This window comes from Gymnodraco acuticeps, unplaced genomic scaffold (genome assembly GCF_902827175.1).
Source record: "Gymnodraco acuticeps unplaced genomic scaffold, fGymAcu1.1, whole genome shotgun sequence".
Lineage (NCBI taxonomy): Eukaryota > Metazoa > Chordata > Actinopteri > Perciformes > Bathydraconidae > Gymnodraco > Gymnodraco acuticeps.
The window spans coordinates 36,216-50,839 of record NW_022991292.1 but is presented as its reverse complement, the minus strand read 5'-3'; the positions used below and the strand labels follow the sequence as shown (position 1 = coordinate 50,839).

Sequence of the window (14,624 nt, the reverse complement as noted above, 5' to 3'; positions counted from 1 at the left end):
GTCTGGGTCGTCGTATCAAGCAGAAGCTGTGGGAGCGACTGGACCGTCCGATGTTCACAGAGACAGTGGATGAAGACGGTCTGGTTCATGTGGACGTGTCCTACGGTGCTGGAGTCCAGCCTCCGCTCTACAACGTGGATGTTTCGGGTGAACCAGAGCCCGAATATCCACCAGCAAAAAGGGCAAAGCACTAAGACACACTCTCATAAGCTGACATGTCTAATAATACTGTGCTTTAAGTTTAGTTTAGTTTTTTTTAAAGTATGGCAGATAAGTTTAAGTTTATTAAGTGTAGAGATACGTTTTTAGTGCCAAGCATAAGTATTATGTGCTAAGTCTTTAGTTTTAAGTATTTAGTAATAAGTATAAGTCTAAAGTGTTAAGAGTAAGTGTTTAGTTTAAGTTTTTAGTTATAGTAATTTGTTTGAAGTATTTCATATTAAGTGTTACGTTTTTAGTGCCAAGCACAAGTATTAAGTGTCAAGTCTTTAATTTTAAGTATTTAGTAATAAGTATAAAGTGTTAAGAGTAAGTGTTTAGTTTAAGTTTTCTGTTTAAGTACTAAGTGTTTAGTTTAAGTTTTCTGTTTAAGTACTAAGTTGAAGTTTAAGTATTTAGTGTTAAGAGTAAGTATTTAGTAGTAAGTATAAGTATTTAGTGTTTAGTTTAAGTATTTAGTAATAAGTTTAAGTATTTAGTGATTAGAATAAGTTTAGTGTTAAGAGTTAGTATTTAGTTGAGTTAAGTTTACTTTCATTGATCTTAATGTATCTCACCACTGATGAATTGTCTTCCTCTGAATCAGTTCCTGCTCCTCTGTTAACAGTCTTCTTACTCCAGCTTCAGCCTCAACAGCAACAGTTATCACCTGCCAGAACACCTGCTCCACCCTCCAGCCTCCACCTGTTACTTCTACCAGACAAAACATCAGCCTTGAGCTGCAGCCTGTGAGATGACAGACTCCTCTCCACCTGCAGCCTCTGTCTCTCTGTTGCCTACATCCTCTACCAGCAGCTTCAGCATCAAACTGCTGCCTCACTCTTCACCTGCAGCCTCTGTCAGCAACCTGCAGCCATCTCCTCCAACTGCACATTCTGTTGAATAGCTGATGGCTGAACCTCCATCTACAGCCTTTGCCAGTGCCTATACCTCTCGAAGTGAACTGCTATCCGAGCCTCCACCCACAGCCTCTGTCAGCAACCTGCAGCTTCCGCCTCCACCTGCAGATTCCTAGAGCCATCTGAAGACGACCACTGGGGGAGTGGTCGTCTTCAGATGAAGATCCCCACAGAAAGCTGTGGCCAAACCTCCACCTACAGCCTCTATAAGGAAACCTGCACAGATGTTATCCTACTGCCATGTGGAGACCTGAGTGGAACAGCAAGGACCAGAGAAACACACGTAGATATAGTCCTTCAGTTAATATGCAAACATATTTCTGTGTTATTAAAGCTGGCTCTCTGTTTACATTCAGTTCACTTGTTCTTCTTCTCACAGGTGTTTTCAAACGTTGTGAAAGACTGAGCTCACACTCCTCAACATGAACCTGACTGACTGTGATGATGCCTTCATGAAACGAGAGAGCTCCACTGTACGTACAGTATAGCAGTATGAGATTTCTTAACAACACTCTGAGTGTATTGGGATTTTTAATGGAAGTTCGGTGATGAATTATATTTGAATGCAACACCTTACACTTCCAGATCTACCAGGAGCTGCTTCAGGGCCCTGAGGACAACTCCTTTTACAACAGCTCTGTTCCAGAGATGCTTCCTCCTCCTCCACATCCACCACCTTCACCACCCCTCCTGCTCATCGCCAGAACTAAGAGTGCCCCACCCCATCTCAGCAACCACCACCAGTTTCTCCTGCAGCCACCGCCTCCATATGTAGATTCTGACAGACACTGCTGACAGCCAAACCTCCTCCTACAGCTTCTGCCAGTGCACCTGCGTCTACACCTCTTGAAGCCAACTGCGGCTGAACCTCCACCCACAGCCTCTGTCAGCAACCTGAACCAGCACCTACACCTCTCGTACACTACTGCCATCCAAACCTCCACCTGTAACCTTTGCCAGCCGCCTGAAGACACCTCCTCCACCTGAAGATCCCCACAGAAAGCTGGGGTCAAACCTCCACCTTCCGCCTCTATAAGGAAACCTGCACAGATGTTATCCTACTGCTATGGTTGGATCTAAGTGGAACAGCAACGACCAGAGAAACACTGGTAAATATGATCTTTGAGTAAACATGGGAAAATATATCTGTATAAAAATAGCATGCCTGGGCTGGGCTTCTGTTTATATTCTGTGCACTTCTTCTTCTTCTCACAGGTGTTTCCATACGTTGTGTGAAAGACTGAGCACACACTCCTCAACATGAACCTGACTGATTGTGATGATGCCTTCATGAAACAGAAAGAGCTCCTCTTCCTCCCACTTGTACGTAGAGTATAGCAGTATGAGACATTAAGTCATGGGATTTTTGATGGAAGTTTGCTGATGAATGCTATTTTAATGCAACACCTTTTCTTTGTGTTTTCTCCAGGCCTTGTTGGACTTCCAGATCAAGAGATGCTTCCTCCTCCCTATCGTGCACGTTCACCACCCTTCCTGCTCATTGCCAGGACTAAAAATGCCCCTCCCCATCTCTGCAACCACCAGCACTTTCTACGCATGCCGATTCATTGAAGGCCAAAGATTGCAGAGACGCTCCACCCGAGACTTCAGTGCCTTACTTTTCCAACAACGCCCCCTAATACGACGTCCAATGTGCTCTTTTAAGCCTCTGCACTGTTTTACAATAAATGAACTATTGTCTGCAACCATCTGATCAGTAATTTGAGACCAGAATAATTTGTATAAAACAGATCCTAAGGATATGATTGTTTTTGTGTGTTTAAGTTGAAGTGTGTTCCTTTGTCATGGTATATTAATTATTAGTCGCCACTTATTTAGGGTTTATATTAATACATTAATAACATTAACACATTCACTTTCTAGTAATTCATCATGTCGGAATTTCTTGAGCCAAATGTACAAAGACATCTGACACAAAATGTAATTACTGCAATTACGGCTATTTCAGCCAATACAACATTTCCACAATCTCATCTCAAATATCAACAAGTATCATTGAAATGCGTATTAAATAAATAAAAAGCGTGTTGTTTCAATTTTCCAAAATAATGTTTATTTTTCCTCTACATTTAAGGTGAATTCTAAATATGAACCAAATATACCAAGAGTCACAATATGTCAAAGCCAGACATTTAATTATATAATAGCCCACTATATATGTACAGTTGAAATAATACAGATAACATATTCACACCAATTAAACAATTAAACAAATGCTAAATAACTTCAATATGAAGTGGGGTTCAGAGATGATCAGGATATTCAAGAAACAGTTAACAAACAGGAAATGATTAAAGAATATTTTGTTAGAGATTGAAGAACATTGTTAGAGCAGCTTACGAAATAATAAGTCATGAAATGTGAAATTCAGTCATTTACACTATATAAAAGGAGAAATGATTGTGTGAAGTCAAACAGCTAATCGTAAATACAGCATGGCCCTTTTTCAATTGTTGCCACATTATATACACATCCAGTCTCTTTTAGGCAGCTTTTTGGACAGGAATAAAGACATTGTGTCCTAGCATTGCAAACTCTTATGTATAATGTCACCTATTTGTTCTGTCCCTTTCAAACATACATTGAATTTGAGATGGTCAGGTACTGGAATTCAAACCGGAGAGACGTGATGTAAGAATTACATATTTATTGTTTACACGTCATATGAATGAAATGATTGCCATGATAGTACAACAGGAGAATGTAATGGTGTTTGGCGATTAGGCCCCCGGTTTGCAGGATAATCATTCAGGAGGGAAAGCACCGCTCCGATGAAATCCCCGGGGTCTAGACACTGGTGGTGGTGATGAGTAGGTGAGACCAGTCTGAAGGAGGAAGGTTTAGCTTTGTCCTGAAGGAGACGGGAGGCGAGAGGGGTGGAGGCGGGTTGCGTGTGATCATCTGCAATGACAACTGACAGGGAGGAAGAGCAGGTATTTAAGGCATTTAGCATGTGCAGCGATTGGCTGCTGAGGCGTGACGCCCTCATATTTAATGAGGGGGGAAGGGAGCCATAGAGTGACGTGTGAGTGACTCGAGTTAGGTCTTCCTTATTGAACTTGCGCTAAAGCTTTCATTTCAAACCGGAGAGACGTGATGTAAGAATTACATATTTATTGTTTACACGTCATATGAATGAAATGATTGCCATGATAGTACAACAGGAGAATGTAATGGTGTTTGGCGATTAGGCCCCCGGTTTGCAGGATAATCATTCAGGAGGGAAAGCACCGCTCCGATGAAATCCCCAAAACCAGTGAAGTATGAATACTGAGATGAACTGAGTTGCTTACCTTGTGGGGTGACTGGTGATCTGGGGAGGAGAGATAATAGATTAACACGTATATGAGCGACACTGTGCCGGAATCACTGCCGGAGCTTACTGGTCATGCTGAGACTCTGACTGCCGAAATCAGTGCCGGTCTTATCTGAAAACGACCTGCGGGTCGCATGCCTGGCCAGCAGGGCTTGACTACGCCGAGGAGCGAGCGGTTTCGTTTTGTAACGGTGGCCCAACGTCCACGACACCGAAGTGTACGGTAGCCTTCCGCTACGACACCGAAGTGTACGGTGGCCTTCCGCCACGCCTGACTTCGCAGGCTATATATATATATATATATATTTCTCTTTATTCTTTTTCCTTTGTTTTGTAACTGACACCGAAGTGTACGGTGGCCTTCCGCCACGCCTGACTTCGCAGGTTATATATATATATCTTTTCTTTACTCTTTCCTTTGTTTTGTAACTGACACCGAAGTGTACGGTAGCCTTCCGCTACGACACCGAAGTGTACGGTGGCCTTCCGCCACGCCTGACTTCGCAGGCTATATATATATATATATATTTTTTTTTTATTTATTTCTTTTTCCTTTGTTTTGTAACTGACACCGAAGTGTACGGTGGCCTTCCGCCACGCCTGACTTCGCAGGTTATATATATGTATCTTTTTTCTTTACTCTTTGTTTTGTAACTGACACCGAAGTGTACGGTAGCCTTCCGCTACGACACCGAAGTGTACGGTGGCCTTCCACCACGCCTGACTTCGCAGGCTATATATATATATATATATCTTTACTCTTTCTTTATTTCCTTTGTTTTGTAACTGACACCGGAGTGTACGGTGGCCCGAGTCCACGCGGACTGCAGGAAATACATTTTACACTGATGCGTTTGAGCAAGGCCTGGGAATGAAATACCTGTGTGCCGGAGATGAAGCCCGTTACATGTAGTTGCGGCGTGAGACGAGACATTATTCCCTGTGGGCGGGGCCCGCGGAATTAGGACGGGAATGCAGTTTTGAATATCGGGAACCTTAGTGAGACATGTATACTTGTGAATGTGTTTGAGCCACCACCAGTTATATGTATAACTACCATAGTTAGGGTCTGAGAGATCTTTGGGAAGCCCGTACGGCGCTGATGTCCGGACGAATGAAGGTTGTGAAGGCGGAGGAGGACCACCGTCCTAGTTGTTGTAGGGATGAGGTAGAGAGACCTTGATTAGCAGCAGAGGTGGCTGCACCTATCCTGAAGGAATGCCCGGGTATGATATGGGTGATAGGCTGGATTTAGTGAGAACTTGCTTGGGTAGAAATTGACGGGGCCATGACCCTGCGAACCACTCTCCCTGGAAGAAACCCCCCAAAACCCATGGATTGGCGGCATCCGTGAAGACCTCATTGAGTCAGAGGAACGCACGAGGCCATCGTAAAATAAAGTAATTCCGTTCCAGTGGGCGAGCAGGAGGGACCAGAACCGAAGGTCTGAGCGGCAGCCTTCGTCTAAGAAAACGCAGTCATGGAGGTTGTCGACCGCTGATGCTGCGTCCAGGAGGCGGGAGATGAACGAGCGCCCCTGGGGGATGACGTGCATGGCGAAGTTGAGGTGTACGAGAAGGGAGAGTGACTGTTGTTTTGTGATAACTTGTTGCTCGCAGTATGACTTGGTGATGTCCTGGATGCGCTGCGATTTGTCTGAGGGGAGAGACGCCTTCATGTCTATGGAGTCGAGGATGATGCCTAAGAACTCTAAGCGTGTGACGGGACCTAACGTTTTCTCTTTGGAGAGAGGGACACCTCACTCCTGAAGCAGTGTTTAAGCTTGGCCAGTGAGATCCCTGAGCTGTCCTGTGGCGGGTTTATGGGGAGGAAGTCGTCCGGTAGGTGAAGGACGGAGGGGATTCTGACGATGTTCAGCAGGATCCAATAGAGCGCTTCCGAGAAGGAATTGAAGATGCAGGGGCTGCTTCTGCACCCGAAGGTCAGGCGAACGCGAAGATAGAGTTTGGACTCCCACTTAATACCGAACAAGTTCCACTGAGACGGATGAATAGGGATGATTTGAAGGCATCGGTAATGTCCGCTTTGGAGAGCCGAGCTCCGTGCCCTGTGAACTTGATCATCTTTATTGCATTATCCACTGAGGCATGGTGAAGGGAGAACTGATCTGGAGGGATGATGCTATTGACGCTGCAGAATGGGCCGGAGCAGGGAGCGGACAGATCGAAAATCAGCCTTTTATTTACGTGTGGCTATTCCGATGGGATTTGAACGGAACACTGAGAAGGGGGAGGAGCTAAAAGGACCGATTATATATCCTTTGAGAAGTTCTTTGTCGATGAGCTGGGAAACTATGTTGGGTTCTTTAGCGGCTGACTGTAAGTTTCTTGCTACGAAAGTCACTGTGGGAGATGGGAGGACCCCTACCCTGAAGCCTTGGGAGAGCCCTGACGGGAGATAGTCAACAAACACGGAATCTGTAGATAGCGCAGCTGCTAGCTGAGGGATGTTAATGGGAGTGGAGGGGTGATATTCCAGAATGTTTTTAGTTATTTATTTATTTGTTGATGTTTCTGGCGCAGAGCCACTGTGACGGCCCGTCCACACGGTGGCGTGCGTTACAGCTTCCAAACGCTTCTGCCCATTCACTTTGAATGGGGTGACGTTACTTTTAGTAGAACTGTATTTTGGGAAGCGACGTGGAGCGTTTGCTGGCGTTGCTCGCTTCAAAAAGTTGAGCAATGTTCAACTTTTGGCGCCTCGGCAGAAGCGTCAGCCAATGAAATCCCGTTTATGCAAATCTGCCGGTACAAGCGCTAGCCAATCAGACCGCGTGTATGTTGGGAGAGACTACGCAGGTAATTCCTCATATTCCAAAAATGTGAGAGAAAATTCATTATGGCGGTAGTGAATCACCCGGTGCTGTATGATCAGTCTCTGTTCATCTACCGGGATACAAACCAGAGGAGCGAGGCATGGAGGGAGGAGGCAGAGACGGTGGGTGAAACTGGTAGGTTTTCGCCTGTTGGGGATTTTTTTTTTTTTTTTTTTCCAGTTTACTTAGTTTTAACATTGCTATTGCTTTGTGTGTCGGGGGCAAGAGATTCATGTGATTGGTTGTTGCTGCTGTACGGACCAGTAGCGTAGCAGAAATTTACTTTAGGGTGGGCCTGTAAAAATATAGGGTGGGCCAGATTTTTCTTCTGCGCATCGGAAACTAACCACGATCCCGCCGGTACCGGTGGCAGATTACTTTTAGAATACTTCCTTTCCTCTTCTTTTTCTTCCTCCCTCCTCTTCTTTTTATCTTTTCTTTTCCTCTTCTTTTTTCTTTCTCTTTAGAATACTTTCTTTTCCATAACAGATGGGTATGTTTTGGTGAACGGGAGACACGTATTTTACTGTTTTAATGGCTTATGAATAGCACGAACACAACATTTTAGTGTCATTCTTGACAGCTCTCTCATCTGCACCGCACATAAAAAGAAAAATTCACCCAGACTGCATTCTTTGTACTGTCTTAAAACCTTTCCTTGGAAAAGTTTATGCATTGTCAGGTGTCCTTGGGTGCTTTGAAAGGCGCCCCTGAATAGAATACATTATCATTATTATTTATTATCTGAAACGATGTAATCACTTTTAAAACTTTTCCCAGTTACTTGCCCATGCATTCGGCAGCAGCAGACCATTCAGTTAGATTTGATCCCGTTATGAATGTCATCATTTCGACAATAAATAAATGCTACATAAACGTTATCTTCCACGTTTTATCTAAACATCTCCGTTTCTACCTTCCAATATGTTTTGAAAGAGAACTCTCTCTCTCTCTCTCTCATCTGCGTGCGGGGCGGGGCCTCACGGACACGCTGCATCTCTCGCTCGCAGATACGTTGCAGCGCTGTGCACACGGTTCTGCCGGTAATGAATATTACATTGTGAGGAAACTTTCCACCAATAATTCCAATAAGTATTCACTTCAGTTTTACGAAAGTAACTGCACTCAGTTTACTCGTTTTTCAAATGTAACGCCAGCTGAATATACTGATTTTTTTTTTTTTTCTTTCTTTCTTTTTCTTCCGATTACGTAACACCGTTACATGTATTCCGTTACAACCCAACCCTGTGTAAGGGTCGAGTGCAAACGTTTTCGTTAAAACTAGTACCTGAGTGCAACGGAAGTTGAAGCTCCTGTGGCGGAGTCTTCCAGAGCCTGGAGGCGAGCATCGATAGCTATCATGGAGCTAGCCAGGGATTGCAGGGAGCCGGCCGCGCTACTCTCCATAGGGGTGTGTGACGCTCCCGGACTGGCGAGCCTGAGAAGGGGTGGATTTTTTGGAGGGGGACGGGATCCTGGAGGGCTCGACTTCCTGCCCTTTTTTACCTCCGCGGCTGCGGCCTCGTCCTGCTCTCTGGGAAGCTGGCTGGAGCTGCTGCCCCGGACTGGGGAGCTACGCTGGAGACCTGGTCCGAGAGCTATCGCCGCTGAGAGAGAGTGAGGCCTGGGGCTGTGGGAAAGCCCTGCTGCAGGAGCCGAGCGATGAGGAAGTCTTCCTCTGTTGATAAGCCGCTGTGGGGAGCCGAACCGGGATCGGAGACTTCCAGAGAAGGTTCGTGTTCAGAATTGTCCGAGTTGGACATCTTGAGCTAGTTGTTTCTTACGGTTTTTCTCACGAGAAGCAGTATTGTATTGCAACTACCATTGCGTGTGATCATCTGCAATGACAACTGACAGGGAGGAAGAGCAGGTATTTAAGGCATTTAGCATGTGCAGCGATTGGCTGCTGAGGCGTGACGCCCTCATATTTAATGAGGGGGGAAGGGAGCCATAGAGTGACGTGTGAGTGACTCGAGTTAGGTCTTCCTTATTGAACTTGCGCTAAAGCTTTCATTAGCACATACCAGAGGTGTGGACTCGAGTCACATGACTTGGACTCGAGTCAGACTCGAGTCACACATTTTATGACTTGAGACTCGACTTGACAACATCACAAAAGACTTGCGACTCGACTTGGACTTGAACACCAATGACTCGGGACTTGACTTGGACTTGAGCCTTCTGACTTGAGGTGACTTGCTACTTTAATTCAGAGGTCTCCAACACGCCGATCGCGAGCTACCGCTAGAAGAGCAGACTCCCGTCGGGGAAAGCAGAATCTTCAGCCGCTCCTACTCTTGCTGAGAATCCTTGCAGGCAGGGGCGGGTCTTTATTTAGCTGGGCCACCATGCGGCCAATCATATGCGAGGACACACTAGGATCATACCATTATGTGAAAGAAGGGTGGGGGCAAAGCATGTGCAGAGCGACGGGGAGACGGGGAGCCGGATTTAAATGCAAGCGCGTCGGAAAAAGTCAAGAAATGAGCGAAAACCGAAAAAAGAAGCAGCATCTGGCTGCTTTTCAATGATATTGGAGAAAGCAAAGCTGAGTGCAGGATTTGTAAAATGAAAATAACCTTCAGAACAGGGTAAACACTCAGGATTTATTGTCAGAGGTGGGAGAAGTTCAGACAATTAAACAAAGTTACAATCAGTGTTCCCGCGGGGTCTTAATAAGTCTTAAAAAGTCTTACATTTGATAATCAGAATTGAAGGCCTTAAAAAGGTCTTAAATATGATTCAGAAGGTCTTAAAAATTATCGGATTTGAAAGGTACTTCTATGTTGCGATAGCGTCTAAATGTGTTTTGGGGGAAATGTCCGGGCTGCAAAGTAACCAGTACGGTAATAGCCTTTCAGTTCCCCCCAACAATTTGTATTGAATTAAATCAACATGGAACCAGTAATCACTAACTTTGTTTCCCCCGGCCCCTTGTTGGAGAACACCCAGCTAGTAACCTAGCAACCAAGCTTCAGCTCATGTAGCCTATCTTCGAATCTACTTACAAATACATATGGGGAAGTGTAAGTTCAACCGTATTTGGTTGGAAAACATCTAATTCAGTGCTTGGTTGAAACCAGTGGAGGGAACGTGTTTGAAGCCCGCTGCACCTTTTGCAAAATAAATTAGTGTTTGTTTTGCTAGTGGAGCGTTAGCTAGTGCAGCGTTAGCTAGTGCAGCAGCAGCTAATGCAGCAGGTCCCGCAACAACACCGGGGGACCTCCGGGCTAAGTTTGGGTCTACGTCAACTCTAAAAGCGGAGGTGCTGTAGACGCTAAATACCGTAGCTAAACACCAATCATACAACAGCAACGATGAAATAGTGTAGCCAAGGCAGCAGAGCTCTGAATATAGCGCTTGTCACTCTCTCTCAGAGACACACACACACACACACACACACATACACACTTAAGTCACAATTGGGGACACACATCTTTACACCCCCCCTTAGGGGACACCACTTTCTGAAGGGGTTAGAGAGATGCTGGTATGTGGAAAGTATTACTGGGAGTGCCAACATTATCAAAATCACTTGAGATTTTAGTTTAAAATAACTTTTGTCCAACCAGAATTAAACCTTCAGATTGGGGACAAATCATTTAAATGTCCTTTTTGGGGACTCCAGACATACACAAATACACAAACTGATTAAAGTGACTTTTGGGGACCACACTTTCCCATTGGGGACACGAGTCATTAAATGTCATTATCAGCAGGGGTGCAGTGGGAGGCGTGTGGTGTAGTGGGTTGTGCATTGGTGTTTGGATCAGGGGGTCACAGGTTCAAACCCCACTGCAGTCAGCATGTTGTTGTGTCCCTGAGACACTTCACCCCAAACTGCTCCTGTGGGGATTGTCCACAGTATTGAGTATGTAAGTCGCTTTGGATAAAACATGTGACATGTCATGTAATCAGCATGTATGCATTTTGTTAAGCTAATTTTAGTAAGGAGGACATGTAAAGTGGGTAAGAAATTCATCCTTTCACACTGTTCTCGAATAGATCATGACATGTCTAAATAAAACTGTGTAACTCTATCAAGCTAAACTGATACATCTCAAATACATGAGCATAAAGTAAAAACAAAATACAACTCAAATATATTAGCATAATGTAAAAACCACAGAGATTATTCAAAATATGGGCGTGGACCAAGCCCTTAATAAGTAGCTTGCCAAGCAAATCCAAAATGTAGAAAATACACACACAAAAAAAGGAAATGTAATTCAAATTAGCTACCCTAAACGAAACCTCAATCATAGCAAACTATCTACTTACTACTACTCTATATCTTTCTAACGCCCCTCCTTCCCCCACAATGAATATCGACCAATCACGTATTGACTTGATTTGCGGGACCAGCGTTGCAGTCGGGAAGAAATGCAATGTGGAGCAGCACCTCACCACATCATAAAGAGTTAGACCTTTCCTTCTGGCAGAATCAACACATCAGCCCCATTGAACAGCCTAGTCGTGCCAGCCTATACAACACATGAGGGGCAGAGTTTTACTGTGTGTGTGTTGCAACTTGCATATATATTTATTGCACTTGACACACACATACGCATGGCGTAATTTCCACTGAGGACATGTCCCACCTACTTTTCGAAATCCCGTTTGTGTCCCCCCACTTTACAAATATGTTTATTATCATTTTTAACGCAAGCCGTCATCGCCACGGAGCCTCTGTGAGCGAGACAGAGAGCAAGAGAGAGCACACCTTTATTTAATAGTTGTACAAAATAAAGTAAGAAATCATTTATTTCATTTTTATTTGTTCCGCTCATGGTACGCAAAACCCAATGTACAATAATTGCCAACAAAACATGTCTCAAACAAACACACCATTGAGCGAAAAGGAACAGGGAGAAGAAATACATCTTATATTACCTGCCCTTCTAAATAAAAAAAAGAAATTGAAATAGATGGTCTGTCCTTCATATTTATTTTTCACAGCCAAACATTACATTACATTTAGCTGACGATTTTATCCAAAGATACATAACAGTATCTTAGGATAATAAGAGAAACAACAACAAACATATTTCCCACTTGACGGTTAATGGAAAGAAACAAAACAAAAACGTTTAAAAGGGGAGTGATTAGTAAAATATGCATAAATAAAAAGAAAGAATGCTAACTAGGTAACACAAGATAAGAATAAACAAGTTTAAATGATTTGTTATTGGTTGTGATCATATTCTAAAGATGTTTGGATCATTGAAAAGTATACAGCTCCCTTTCATCTGAGTGTTGAGAGCTGTATCCATCAATTCCTTTTGTGCTCAAAGTGCAGCAGATTGATGCATTTCACTTCAACATTCAAAAACAAATCTTCCCGGGAGTGCATACCCCCGGATCCCCCTAGAGGGTGTGAGGTCCACCCCCAAATAAAGCAGGTTAAAATAATTAAATTAGGTTAAAGGTAAGCATATAATAATGTTAAAATGTGCTAAATATATACCAAAAAAAGGAGTAAAAGTAGCTATCGACTTGTTTTATTTTTTGAAAGTAGCCCTCATCCTAAAAAAGGTTGGAGACCCCTGATCTAAAGCGTTTCCTTCACAAGAGTCCCATACAATGATACAAATGAATTTCATACTTAATCTGACAGACATGAAACCAACAAAAACGTAAATGTGGATATAAAAACCTGTCAGTTTGTGTCATTCTTAGACTAATCATGTCCCTAGTCCCTATTCACAGTTTATTACATTCAACTTTTTTTTAATCATCTGAATACAAATTGGGGTCACAGTGACCAGAGGCATCTAAAGACAATGAAGCTCAAATATGAGCATAATATAAAAAACAACATACAGTTCAAAAATACATGATTATGAGTCCTGAGAACAGGCCTTTTTCATGCATTTTGTAAAGTCAGGGTTTTATTTTGGAGGAGAATTGTTCAATTTGTCTTTTTTCCTGTATATCACCAGATGTAAAATGTTACCATTGAATTACATGCTTGTCATTTCTTGGTTTCTGGGCCTGTTGTATAATGGGGCTCTGTCAGCCATTGGAATACATGTATGCAACTAATATGATGTAGGTGTGTTGGTACGGATGTGGAAGAGTGGTGTCAGCTGAGAAATGTGTGTGTGTGTGTGTGTGTGTGTGTGTGTGTGTGTGTGTGTGTGTGTGTGTGTGTGTGTGTGTGTGTGTGTGTGTGTGTCTGGATATACAATGTGTGTGTACAGAGACAACAATATACAGTAGATTTGGTTTACAGCAATTTGCAGTTTTCACCTCATATCTCTTTCTCCCTCATTCCCAAACTCATACACACTCGTACATATTAGACCTCCTTATACCTTGTATGTGTGTGAGAATGAGACAGGAGTAAGTGTGCTCTCATGGCATTTTGTTTTTCATTTGTGCTGTTTCATGTGTCTTGGAGGTAAACAGATGTATGATCTTGACCCAGCTTGACCTCGATGTTTTGAATTAGGTCAAGATCATACATATCTTTACCTCAAAGACACATGAAACAGCACAAATGAAAAACAAAATGCCATGAGAGCACACTTACTCCTGTTTCATTCTCACACATACAAGGTATAAGGAGGTTTAATATGCAGGGATGCAAACTCATCAGGTATGAAAAAGGTGACAAGGATCCGAGCCCTCGACCCCACGGAATATCGGTTTTAAAATTAGGAATAACATAGGATTTTAGCAGTCAGAACAACTAAAGCAGCAGTAATAATAACGCAAACGCCAAAGAGTCACATCTCATAGAAATATATAAAAGCATTTATTTTAATTGTGTAGCAGTCAGTTTATCATTTTGGCTGTTGAGCATTTTGAAAATCTATTGTCATGCCTCTGTGCAAGGCTTAGTCTTTCTATCTTTATGGCATCTGGTGTAAAGTAACTAAGTTCATCAACTAAAAAAGTACTACTTGGGTACAATTTTTAGATACTTGAACTTTACAAGTATTTCAATGTGTTGCTACTTTGTACTTCTACTCCTCTACAGTTCAGAGGTACATGGTGTACTTTTCCTCCACTACATGTATTTAATACCTTTAGTTACTTCACAGATGAATGATGTGAAATATAATCAAGTGTTGAATCAGACTTTAGTGCCACCTGGAGTAAATCCACCAGCTACCCTGCGGAATACAAAGCCATTCAAACTAGCTGCACCTTTACCAGCTTTGAGAACACTTTAATGATCAATCATTATAAAACATATCATATATATTATTCTGAAATGGACCAATCAAACAACGACTACTTTTACTGTGCTACTTTCACTATATTTTGATGAGAATACTTTTCTACTTTTACTTTAGGAACATTTTGAATGCAGGACTTTTACTGT

The 14,624-nt window shown here is 43.1% G+C and overlaps 1 long non-coding RNA gene across 2 annotated transcripts; it reads left to right on the top strand.

The window, feature by feature from the left end:
• Positions 1-612: 612 nt before the first annotated feature.
• LOC117562225 lies at positions 613-3,164 on the top strand. Of its 2 annotated transcripts, none has more exons than XR_004571520.1 (6): positions 613-640; positions 712-1,401; positions 1,498-1,591; positions 1,704-2,227; positions 2,334-2,441; positions 2,548-3,164. It is a non-coding gene; the product is annotated as an uncharacterized LOC117562225 (long non-coding RNA). The 2 variants fall into 2 exon arrangements; XR_004571521.1 differs by having other exon boundaries at positions 1,498-1,608.
• Positions 3,165-14,624: the final 11,460 nt, after the last annotated feature.